The 12330-nt window shown below is 41.9% G+C and overlaps 1 long non-coding RNA gene across 1 annotated transcript; it reads right to left on the minus strand.

Annotated features, from left to right (window-relative positions):
• Positions 1-1817: 1817 nt before the first annotated feature.
• Positions 1818-12085, minus strand: LOC149427741 (uncharacterized). Its single transcript, XR_016311226.1, has 2 exons — positions 11961-12085; positions 1818-3908 (listed from the first exon to the last, which is right to left on the minus strand). It is a non-coding gene; the product is annotated as an uncharacterized LOC149427741 (long non-coding RNA).
• Between the last annotated feature and the right edge of the window lie 245 nt (positions 12086-12330).

Consider the following 12330-nt stretch of genomic DNA (forward strand, 5'->3'; position numbering starts at 1 on the left):
AGATGACAGCTGGGGAGCTCCGGTTGATGACAACGCTGGATGGAAGGTGAGTATACTTCCGCATTAAACACTTCATCTCTCGTACCTTTAGGCGTCATTCATGTGGCTGTTAGAAAAATGTATATACAAGACTTTTTTAAATTACAGATCTGAATGTAGCTGCATTGTTTTCAATGGAGCCAGTCCATAACACAGAATGCAAAACTCTGCATCCAAGGGCATGCACTTCACGTGCCTAGGTGTATAAACGCATGTATACGGGTTTGTAAGCACCTAATGTAAGCCTAAACAAAGCGGAAAATAAATCATATAAACAAATGATGTACACATACGTGTCTTAAACGCATTTAAACCCATCTATGTGCAAATACTTCACAGATCACTAAGCAGGAACTTTTCTTCTTGAAAATACATGTGTAATAACATCAGTACATTTTTTTTATGGCCATACAAATGAAGCCTTATGGGTTCTTGCAGCCGGTACTGATTTACGCACACCAGATATTCCTGGCAGAAAGTTCCTGCATAAACAAAAGGATGGGCTGTATAGTACAGCCATATGTTATTATTATTATACAGGATTTATATAGCACCAACAGTTTGCGCAGCGCTTTACAATATAAGGGGGGGGGGGGGGGTGGTACAATTACAATACATTTCAGTACAGAAGGAATAGGAGGGCCCGGTTCAAGGAGCTTACAATCTAAAGGAAGGGGGAGGTGATAGCTGCGGGGGGATGATCTGGTGGAGGTGATTCAAGTACAGTTCTTAGGTGGAGGTGGAGTAGGCTTCCCTGAAGAAGTGAGTTTTCAAAGATCGCCTAAAGGCAGACAGGGTGGGGGCTGACTGGACATGCTGTGGTAGGGAGTTCCAGAGGATGGGGGAGGCACTGGAGAAGTCCTGGAGGCGAGCGTGGGAGGAGGTGATGAGGGAGCTAGAGAGGAAGATATCATGGGAGGAGCGGAGTGGGCGATTTGGGCAGTATCTGTGGATGAGGTTGGCGATGTAGCTAGGGGCAGTGCTGTGGATGGCTTTGTATGCTGTGGTTAGTATTTTGAATTTTATACGTTGGGTTAGTGGAAGCCAGTGGAGGGATTGGCAGAGAGGGGCAGCAGTCGCTGATCGGTCGGTAAGGTGTATGAGTCTAGCAGCAGTCGCTGATCGGTTGGTAAGGTGTATGAGTCTAGCAGCAGTCGCTGATCGGTTGGTAAGGTGTATGAGTCTAGCGGCAGTCGCTGATCGGTGGGTAAGGTGTAAGAGTCTAGCAGCAGCATTCATTATAGACTAAAGGGGGGATAGCCTGTGTAACGGTAGACCAGTGAGGAGGGAGTTGCAGTAATCGAGGCGGAATAAAACCAAGGCGTGGATAAGTTGTTTTATATGTGCTTTTTTTTTTTTTAAGGGGTTGTGGCATATGCACATACAGTTTGGCATTTTGCTAGCACTTTGGTGAATATTTGTGTTCTGCGCTGTGGATAAAACCATCAGCTCAAGTGTTGTGCATGTATTCTAAGGAAACGCTGCCCCTAGTGGCTGAGTGTAAAATAATACCAACAAGCACTGCGCATGTATTCTAAGGAAACGCTGCCCCTAGTGGCCGAATGCAAAATAATAGCAGCAAGCACTGCGCATGTATTCTAAGGAAACGCTGCCCCTAGTGGCCGAATGCAAAATAATAGCAAGCACTGCGCATGTATTCTAAGGAAACGCTGCCCCTAGTGGCTGAATGCAAAATAATACCAACAAGCACTGCACGTGTATTTTTTAAAGGAAATACTGCCCCTAGTGGCTGAATGCAAAATAACACACACATCATATATTTTTTTTTAACTATTAAGTTTATATAAAATATTTATTGAGCCCAAACTGTGTCAGTTTCTTCTTGTATGGCAGAATATTATCATCTGGTAACACATTATGTCCTGGCTTATACACTTCTATGTACTGTGACCCCATTTAAAGCGCATCTGCACCCATTTACAAAAATGTTATATAGTGCAGCTTACCAGTCCTTCGGCGTGATTGCTGCCTTAATTTTTTTCCCTTTTTATTCCCACCTGGGTGTCTTGCCAGAAACACACATCCTGGTTCAGGGTGACAACACTTATTTATTATTTATTTCAGGTACTTATATAGCACCGTCAGTTTACACAGCGCTTTACATATATATTGTACATTCACATCAGTCCCTAACCCTCAAGGGGCGTACAATCTAAGGTCCCTAACTCACATTCATATATACACATACTAGGGACAATTTAGACAGGAGCCAATTCACCTACCAGCATGTCTTTGGAGTGTGGGAGGAAACCGGAGTACCTGGAGGAAACCCACGCAGGCACAGGGAGAACATGAAAACTCCAGGCAGGTGGTGCCATGGCTGGGATTTGAACCAACGACCCTAGTACTGCCAGGCGGAAGTGCTAACCATTTAGCCACTGTGCTGCCCCACTTACTCACTATACTGTATCTACGCAGTGTTGTCACCCTAGAACAGAAAGTTTGTTACCAGCAAGACAACTAGTACACCCTCTCCCTCTTCTCATCCCTATGACATAGGGGAAAGGTGCTCTGTACTCCACAGATGATAACAATGTTTTAGATATCAGTTCAGCTCAGGAAGGACATGGCACTTATGGCAGGATCAACAGACATTTTCTGTAATTGTAGAAAATGTTTTTAGTCTGAAAAAAGAAAAACGAATGCAGCCACTACATATAAGGGCTGGTGAGCTGATAAATAAAATACATCTTTGGTTTATACTTTAACCCCTTCCCATCCAGTCCCTGCATTCCTTTAGGTGGGTCGTAAAACCTAGGGGGCGGGACACACTTCCCAATCTCATGACCCCTAGGGTTGGCTGTCATAGTGGTCACATGATTGAGAGCCAATCTCACCGCCTTACAATCATCCCGGGAGACCAAGAGCTGTTTAGGGTACACCCAGCACAGAGACTTGGGCTGTCCATGGCACATGGGCATCAAAGCATCACGTGGCTAAAGCCCAAACCCAGCCAAAACATTTAGAACCTCCGTCAGGTTTTTGCTGCTTTGTGGCCTCAGTGGGGAGATCCTCCCTCACTTAGTGTGACAGTGACACCAGGACCAAGAAATGAAGGCATGGAGGTAGCAGTAAAAAGAATTAAAGGGGTTTCAAGTATTTGCATTGCAGTAGAAAATGTATTTTTGTTGCCATTTCATCAGCCTTCCCTCTGTTCCTGACTGGTTGTCTCTGACTTCAAAATTTTCACAGGTCTGGCAAAAGAACGAGTCAGGACTACACAAATTTAATCAGGACTACTGATCTACATACTTGTCACAGGTCAGAAACTCAAAAAGCACAGAACAGGGGTGGACTGACAACTCATGGGGCCCCCGGGCAATAGGGGATCATGGGGCCCCTGTGTCCTTGCCCAAACTCAAAAAAGCCTATGGAAAAAGGTACCAAGGGTATCTCATGGGGCCCCCTACTGACCACGGGCCCTCGGGCAGTGCCCTAGTTTCCAAATGGTCAGTCCGCCCCTGCCCCCTACTGACTCCGGGCCCTCGGGCAGTGCCCCAGTTTCCAAATGGTCAGTCCGCCCCTGGTACAGAATCCAGAGCAACAGTAAAATAGACAACTAACGTGGTCGTTCCACCATGTGGTCATTCATTTCCTGTAAAAGCATAGAAGAACCTCAGAAACCGATGTCAGCTCGCCATCCCTTTCCATCTACCAAAACCACGTCTGCTAGGAATGTCCAGTCTCTGGTCAATGCTCAGCCTCATAAAAGGCACGAGTAGGGATATCTTGGAAATGGTATAACATCCTTTATATTGTCAACTCCCAGGATGCACTGCAGGTAGCGTTCAAATCCCATGCCGAAACCACCATGTGGAACAGAGCCGAGTTTGCGCAGATCGAGGTACCTAAATAAAGATGAAAAAAAAAAAATGAAAAAAGACAAAATTATGGCTCCTGCAATATTACACCCAAGTTAAAGAACTTCACAAAGCCCTGTTAGTGTGTCAACGTGTTTTGGGGGATTTAGCTGCACCCCCTTCATCAGGGCTTGAATACGAGACCAAAAAAAAGAAAAAAAATGTAAAAAAATTACTACGATACAGAATTTTAAAAGCTAAAAAGTACCGATAAGGGCATGAGAGGAAATGCCCTTACTAGTGTTTGGTGGTGTTTCTTAGGTTTTATAATTCTGTATCACAATAATGTATATAAGATTTTCCAATTCGCCATCCAATCAGCATTTAGGCATCTAGACATGGTGAAAACGACTTCCTGAAGTTCCAACAAAGTCAGCCACCAGTCTGCCCATTCTCCTCTGATATCTGACGTCAACAAGGCATTTCCAACTGAAGTTCCATTCACCCTTCGCAATTCAACGTGGTTTTGATGGAAAATTGAAAGCGGGTCACAGAGGTCTCCAAACTGTGACCCGAGGGCCAGATGCAGTCCTTTGCTAGCCTTTATCTGGCCCTGTGGGCACAATTCCTGCCAGTGATGAGGCACCAGGGGCGGACTGAACATTTGGAAACTCGGGCACTGCCCGAGGGCCCAGGGTCAGTAGGGGGCCCCATGAGATGCCCCTGGTACCTTTTTCATAGGCTTTTTTGAGTTTGGGCAAGGACACAGGGGCCCCATGCTTTAACCACTTGCCACCAGCCTGCTGTTTATAAACAGCAGGGCGGTGGCACTCCAGGGGATGGTTGCCGTTCATAAACGGCACCCGCCTTTTCTAGCTGTGCGTGCTCCCAGCACCACGATCCGGTGCACACTGTGTCCTCCGGACACAGTGAAACACAGGTCGTCAGACGGGACCTCTGTACGAGGTCCCGATCATGTGATCACTGAGTGGCCAATCAGTGATCACATGCAAAGTAGTAAGCAAGATGTCACTTGTGACATCATTGCTTACTACGTGTGAAATCTGTGAATGATCACAGAGGTCACATGGTACAAGGCTATTCACAACAGCCTTGTACCATGTGACAAGCTGTGACCAATCACAGCTCACTCAGTACTTCTCAATGAGTGCAAGAATGCAGACAGAGAGAAAGAGAAATGATTGCTTTTACATCCTATATGGGTGTAAAAGCAATCACTGTAAAAAAAAAAAAAAAAAAAATCTCCATCACCCCCCACAAGTAGTACAGTGTCACCATGGTAACACTGTACTGCTAGGGTGACAGTATGTAAAAAATAAAAAAAACCCCCATAAATAATAATAAAAATAAAATAAAAATGTAAAAAAAATGTTTAAAAATGATAATTTGTGGTTATAAACTAATTTGGCTTATTTTTGTTTTTTTTCTAAAAATATAACGGAATACATTTTGGTCAAGATTTATGATGAAAGATTATTTATTTGCAAAATTTTATAAGAAAAAAACTTTTTTTCAAAATTTTTTGACTTTTCAATTACATAGCAAAAAAAATAAAAATCCCAGCGGTGAATAAATACCACCAAAATAAAGCTTTATCTGTCTCAAAAAAATGGTAAAAAATTCATATGGGTACAGTGTTGCATGACCGCGCAATTGTCATTCAAAGCGTGATAACACTGAAAGCTGAAAATTGCCCTGGACAGGAAGGGGGTAAAAGTGTCCGGACAGGAAGGGGGTGAAAGTGTCCGGACAGGAAGGGGGTGAAAGTGTCCGGACAGGAAGGGGGTGAAAGTGTCCGGACAGGAAGTGGTTAATAATAAATAGTTTTAATAATTTCATGTTTTACCCATAAATTTGAAAAAAAAAAATAGCTTTAGATACACTAAGTTCACCTCGCCATAATCTGCTTGGCTACGGTTTCTCCTCCAACTATAATAGGTGGTTCTGTATCGGGGGGGCATTTGTGCTTCATGTGAAAGTTGTGATTATGTAAAGGAGGGGAGGGGGGCACAGACACAACATCACACTGACTCCCATGCAAGAGTGTTGCTAGACCCTGGCATGTGCCACATTGTCCATTGTGCAGCTTATCTTGTTTTCAATTCTTTTTTTTTTATCCCAGGTTTCATGTTGCTAAAACTGTAATTCTGACTGTTTACAGCAGAACTAAACTTAATTTATAAAACACAGCAAGCATGCAGCTCTTTATTCCAAAAGTGCTATTTCTCTTTTGCAATAATATTCATCTGGAATATGCAGTTCAGTTTTGGGCACCAATTCACAAAAGGAACATTGGGGAACTGGAGAAAGTACAGAGAAGGGCAACCAAACTGATAAGAGGCATGGAGGAGATCAGCTATGAGGAAAGATTAAGGAGCTGAATTTATTCTCTCTTGAGAAGAGGAGATTAAGGGGGATATGATCTCCATGTATAATACATAAGGGGGATATGATCTCCATGTATAATACATAAGGGGGATATGATCTCCATGTATAATACATAAGGGGGGATATGATCTCCATGTATAATACATAAGGGGGGATATGATCTCCATGTATAATACATAAGGGGGGATATGATCTCCATGTATAATAAATAAGGGGGGATATGATCTCCATGTATAAATACATAAGGGGGATATGATCTCCATGTATAATACATAAGGGGGGATATGATCAACATGTATAATACATAAGAAGGGGATATGATCAACATGTATAATACATAAGAAGGGGATATGATCAACATGTATAATACATAAGAAGGGGATATGATCTCCATGTATAACACATAAGGGGGGGGGATGTGATCTCCATGTATAATACATAAGGGGGGGATATGATCTCCATATATAATACATAAGGGGGGATATGATCACCATGTATAATACATAAGGGGGATATGATCACCATGTATAATACATAAGGGGGGGATATAATCGCCATGTATAATACATAAGGGGGATATGATCTCCATGTATAATACATAAGGGGGGATATGATCTCCATGTACAATACATAAGGGGGATATGATCACCATGTATAATACATAAGGGGGGATATGATCTCCATGTATAATACATAAGGAGGGATATGATCACCGTGTATAATACATAAGGGGGGATATGATCTCCGTGTATAATACATAAGGGGGGATATGATCTCCGTGTATAATACATAAGGGGGGATATGATCTCCGTGTATAATACATAAGGGGGGGATTTGATCTCCATGTATAATACATAAGGGGGATATGATCACCATGTATAATACATAAGGGGGGATATGATCTCCGTGTATAATACATAGGGGGGGATATGATCTCCATGTATAATACATAAGGGGGATATGATCACCATGTACAGTGGGGATCGAAAGTTTGGGCACCCCAGCTAAAAATTTGTATTAATGTGCATAAAGAAGCCAAGGAAAGATGGAAAAATCTCCAAAAGGCATCAAATTACAGATTAGACATTCTTATAATATGTCAACAAAAGTTAGATTTTATTTCCATCATTTACACTTTCAAAATAACAGAAAACAAAAAAAATGGCGTCTGCAAAAGTTTGGGCACCCTGCAGAGTTAATATCTTGTACTGCCCCCTTTGGCAAGTATCACAGCTTGTGAACGCTTTTTGTAGCCAGCCAAGAGTCTTTCAATTCTTGTTTGAGGTATCTTTGCCCATTCTTCCTTACAAAAGTCTTCCAGTTCTTTGAGATTTCTGGGCTGTCTGTCACGCATGGCTCTTTTAAGGTCTATCCATAGATTTTCAATTATGTTGAGGTCAGGAGATTGTGAAGGCCATGGCAAAACCTTCAGTTTACGCCTCTTGATGTAATCCCCCGTGGATTTCGAGGTGTGTTTAGGATCATTATCCATTTGTAGAAGCCATCCTCTCTTTAACTTCAGCTTTTTCACAGATGGCATCAAGTTACCATCCAAAATTTGCTGAAATTTTATTGAATCCATTTTTCCTTCTACTCGTGAGATGTTCCCTGTGCCACTGGCTGCAACACAACCCCCAAAGCATGATTGATCCAACCCCATGCTTAACAGTTGGACAGAGGTTCTTTTCATTAAATTCTGTGCCCCTTCTTCTCCAAACGTACCTTTGCTCATTCCGGCCAAAAAGTTCAATTTTAACCTCATCGGTCCACAGAACTTGTTTCCAAAATGCATCAGGCTTGTCTATATGTTCATTTGCAAAGTTCAAACGATGATTTTTTGTGGTGAGGACGTAGAAGAGGTTTTCTTCTGATGACTCTTCCATAAAGACCATATTTGTACAAGTATCTCTCTATAGTGGAATAGTGTACCACAACTCCAGTGTCTGCCAGATCTTTCTGGAGGGATCGTGCAGTCAAACGTGGGTTTTTGAATTGTTTTTTCTCACAATCCTGCGAGCTGTTCTGTCTGATATTTTTCTTGGTCTTCCAGATCTTGCTTTAACTTCCACTGTTCCTGATGACTGCCATTTCTTAATTACATTCCGAACAGAGGATATTGACATCTGAAAACGCTTTGCTATCTTCTTATAGCCTTCTCCAGCTTTATGAGCGTCAACTATTTTCAGTTTCAGTTTTCTAGACAACTGCTTAGAAGAACCCATGGTGCTGATTGTTGGGGCAAGGTCAGATGAGTCTGGGCATTTAAAACCTTTGAGATTGACATCACCTGGTCTTCCCAGACGATGATTGAGAACAATCCATGACACTGGCAGGTCTCAGCTTGGCAAAGGGGGCAGTGCATGCTATAAATTCTGCAGGGTGCCCAAACTTTTGCAGACGCCATTTTTTTGTTTTCTGTTATTTTGAAAGTGTAAATGATGGAAATAAAATCTAACTTTTGTTGACATATTATAAGAATGTCTAATCTGTAATTTGATACCTTTTGGAGATTTTTCCATCTTTCCTTGGCTTCTTTATGCACATTAATACAAATTTTTAGCTGGGGTGCCCAAACTTTCGATCCCCACTGTATAATACATAAGGGGGGATATGATCTCCATGTATAATACATAAGGGGGGATATGATCTCCATTTATAATACATAAGGGGGATATGATCTCCATGTATAATACATAAGGGGGGATATGATCACCATGTATAATACATAAGGGGGGGATATGATCACTAAGTATAATACATAGGGGGATATGATCTCCATGTATAATACATAAGGGGGGATATGATCTCCATGTATAATACATAAGGGGGGATTTGATCTCCATGTATAATACATAAGGGGGGATATGATCTCCATTTATAATACATAAGGGGGATATGATCTCCATGTATAATACATAAGGGGGGATATGATCACTAAGTATAATACATAGGGGGATATGATCTCCGTGTATAATACATAGGGGGGGGATATGATCTCCATATATAATACATAAGGGGGGATATGATCACCATGTATAATACATAAGTGGGGATATGATCTCCATGTATAATACATAAGGGGGATATGATCACCATGTATAATACATAAGGGGGGGGGATATGATCTCCATTTATAATACATAAGGGGGGATATGATCTCCATATATAAAATACATGAGGGGGGATATGATCTCCATGTATAATACATAAGGGGGGATATGATCTCCATGTATAATACATAAGGGGGGATATGATCACCATGTATAATACATAAGGGGGGGGGGATATGATCTCCATTTATAATACATAAGGGGGGATATGATCTCCATATATAAAATACATGAGGGGGGATATGATCTCCATGTATAATACATAAGGGGGGATATGATCTCCATGTATAATACATAAGGGGGGGGGTATGATCTCCATGTATAATACATAAGGGGGGATATGATCACCATGTATAATACATAAGGGGGGATATGATCTCCATGTATAACACATAAGGGGGGGGGATATGATCTCCATTTATAATACATAAGGGGGGATATGATCTCCATATATAAAATACATGAGGGGGGATATGATCTCCATGTATAATACATAAGGGGGATATGATCTCCATGTATAATACATAAGGGGGGGATATGATCACCATAATACTTAAGGGGGGATATGATCACCATGTATAATACATAAGGGGGGATATGATCTCCATGTATAATACATAAGGGGGGATATGATCTCCATGTATAATACATAAGGGGGGATATTATCTCCATGTATAATACATAAGGGGGGATATGATCTCCATGTATAATACATAAGGGGGGATATGATCACCATGTATAATACATAAGGGGGGGATATGATCACCATGTATAATACATAAGGGGGGATATTATCTCCATGTATAATACATAAGGGGGGATATGATCTCCATGTATAATACATAAGGGGGGATATGATCTCCATGTATAATACATAAGGGGGGAAATTATCGCCATGTATGATACATAAGGGGGGGATATGATCTCCATGTATAAATACATCAGTGGTTCATATAGAGAACTCGGTGTAGAGTTATTCACCCTGAGGTCATCACAGAGGACAAGGGGGCGCTCTTTACGTCTGGAGGGAAAGAGATTTAATCTCCAAATACGGAAAGGTTTCTTCACAGTGAGAGCTGTGAAAATGTGGAATAGACTCCCTCAAGAGTTGGTTCTGGCCAGCTCAGTGGATTGCTGTAGGAAAGTCCTGGATTCTTTCTTAGATACACAGAATATAACTGGATATAACATTTATAGGTAAAGTTGATCCAGGGAATATCTGATTGCCTCTCGGGGGATCAGGAAGGAATTTTTTCCCCTGCAGGAGCAAATTGGATCATGCTTTGCTGGGTTTTTTTTGCCTTCCTCTGGATCAACTGTGGGTATAGGATTATAACTTTTTTTTTTTTAATGGTTGAACTGGATGGACTATTGTCTTTTTTCACCCAGACTAACCATGTAAGTATGTAATAATACACACAGACTTCTACTGAAAGTACACTGAGCTGAGCATATGCGTACAATCTTGGCACGCTCCAACTGTGCCGGAATGACTGACTTCCATGAGCATGTGTAAGATGACCTCATCCCCCCAGTAGAATGATCAAGAGGCTGAGGATCTAGTATTCGGAGGTAGCTTGGAAGAAAATGATGGCAGCCACCAAGGGATGTAACGGCTGCATTACTGGAAGGTGGAGGAGAGTATTTATGGGAGTTTACTTCCACTTTCAGAAAACCTTTCTTCCTTTCAGTTCTGATCTAAATGAGTATAAAAAAAACGGAGAGATTCCCGCAAATTGGTTTATGTCCATATTGCTTAGATAGCCAATATACACTGATCAGCCATAACTTTATGACGGACCACCTAATATTGAGTAGGTCCCCCCCATCTACCGCCAAAACAGACCCTTGTGCCGCCAAAACAGCCCTGACTCGTCGAGGCATTGACCCCACTAGATCTTTGAAGGTATCCTGTGGTATCTGGCACCAGGGCCGTCAGTGGCAGATCCTTTAAGTCCTATAACTTGTGAGGTGGGGCCTCAATGGTTCAGACTTGTTTTTCCAGCACATCCCACAGATGCTCGATTGGATTGAGAATTTGGAGGCCAAGTCAATACCTTTAACTTTTCATTGTGTTCCTCAAACCATTCTTGAACCATTTTTGCAGTAAGGCAGGGCACATTATCTTTCTGATAGAGGCCACTGCCATCAGGAATTACTGTTTTCAAGAAGGGGTGTACTTGGTCACCAACGATATTAAGGTAGGTGGTAAGTCAAATTTACAGCCACATGAATATTGCCTGAATCATTGCACTGCTTTCATAAAGAGTGGATAAGATCATCTACACCAGGGGTGTCAAACTGGCGGCCCTCCAGCTGTTGCAAAACTACAAGTCCCATGAGGCACTGCAAGATTGACAGTTACAAGCATGACTCCTACAGATAGAGGCATGATGGGGACATGTAGTTTCGCAACAGCTGGAGGGCCGCCAGTTTGACACCCCTGATCTACAAGGATTGTTCATGTCAGGTCAACAAAGTGGAAGGAATTCTGATTTATGGGCACCTGCAGTGTACTTTAGCCTTTTGTACCATTTACTAAAAAAAAGTTTTGTTGTGTTTTTAGGTTATTTCCACTTACCACTGGTATGCGTCTGTCAGTGCTAACCTGTAAAAAAAAAAAAAATATAAAGAAGGATTAAAACTTTTCACAAAAAGTACCAGAAACCCATTGGCAGGTTGATAAAAAAAAATAAAAAAAATTTGCACAGGGTGGGGAGAGGGTGGGGAGGGGAGAGAAAGAGCGGGAGGGAGTGAAATGTGTATTTGATCCCCTGCTGATTTTGAATGTTTGCCCACTCACAAAGAAATGATCAGTCTAAAAATCGAATGTTCGGTGTATTGTGACACTGACAGACAGAATAGAAACAAAAAATTCAGCAGAAATGCATGTCTAACAAATGATGCACTGATTTGAGGAGGGGGGGAGGAGGGGGGGGAGGAGAGAGAGG

This window comes from Staurois parvus, unplaced genomic scaffold, assembly GCF_062004578.1.
Source record: "Staurois parvus isolate SC_StPar_1 unplaced genomic scaffold, SC_StPar_1.0 ptg003530l, whole genome shotgun sequence".
Lineage (NCBI taxonomy): Eukaryota > Metazoa > Chordata > Amphibia > Anura > Ranidae > Staurois > Staurois parvus.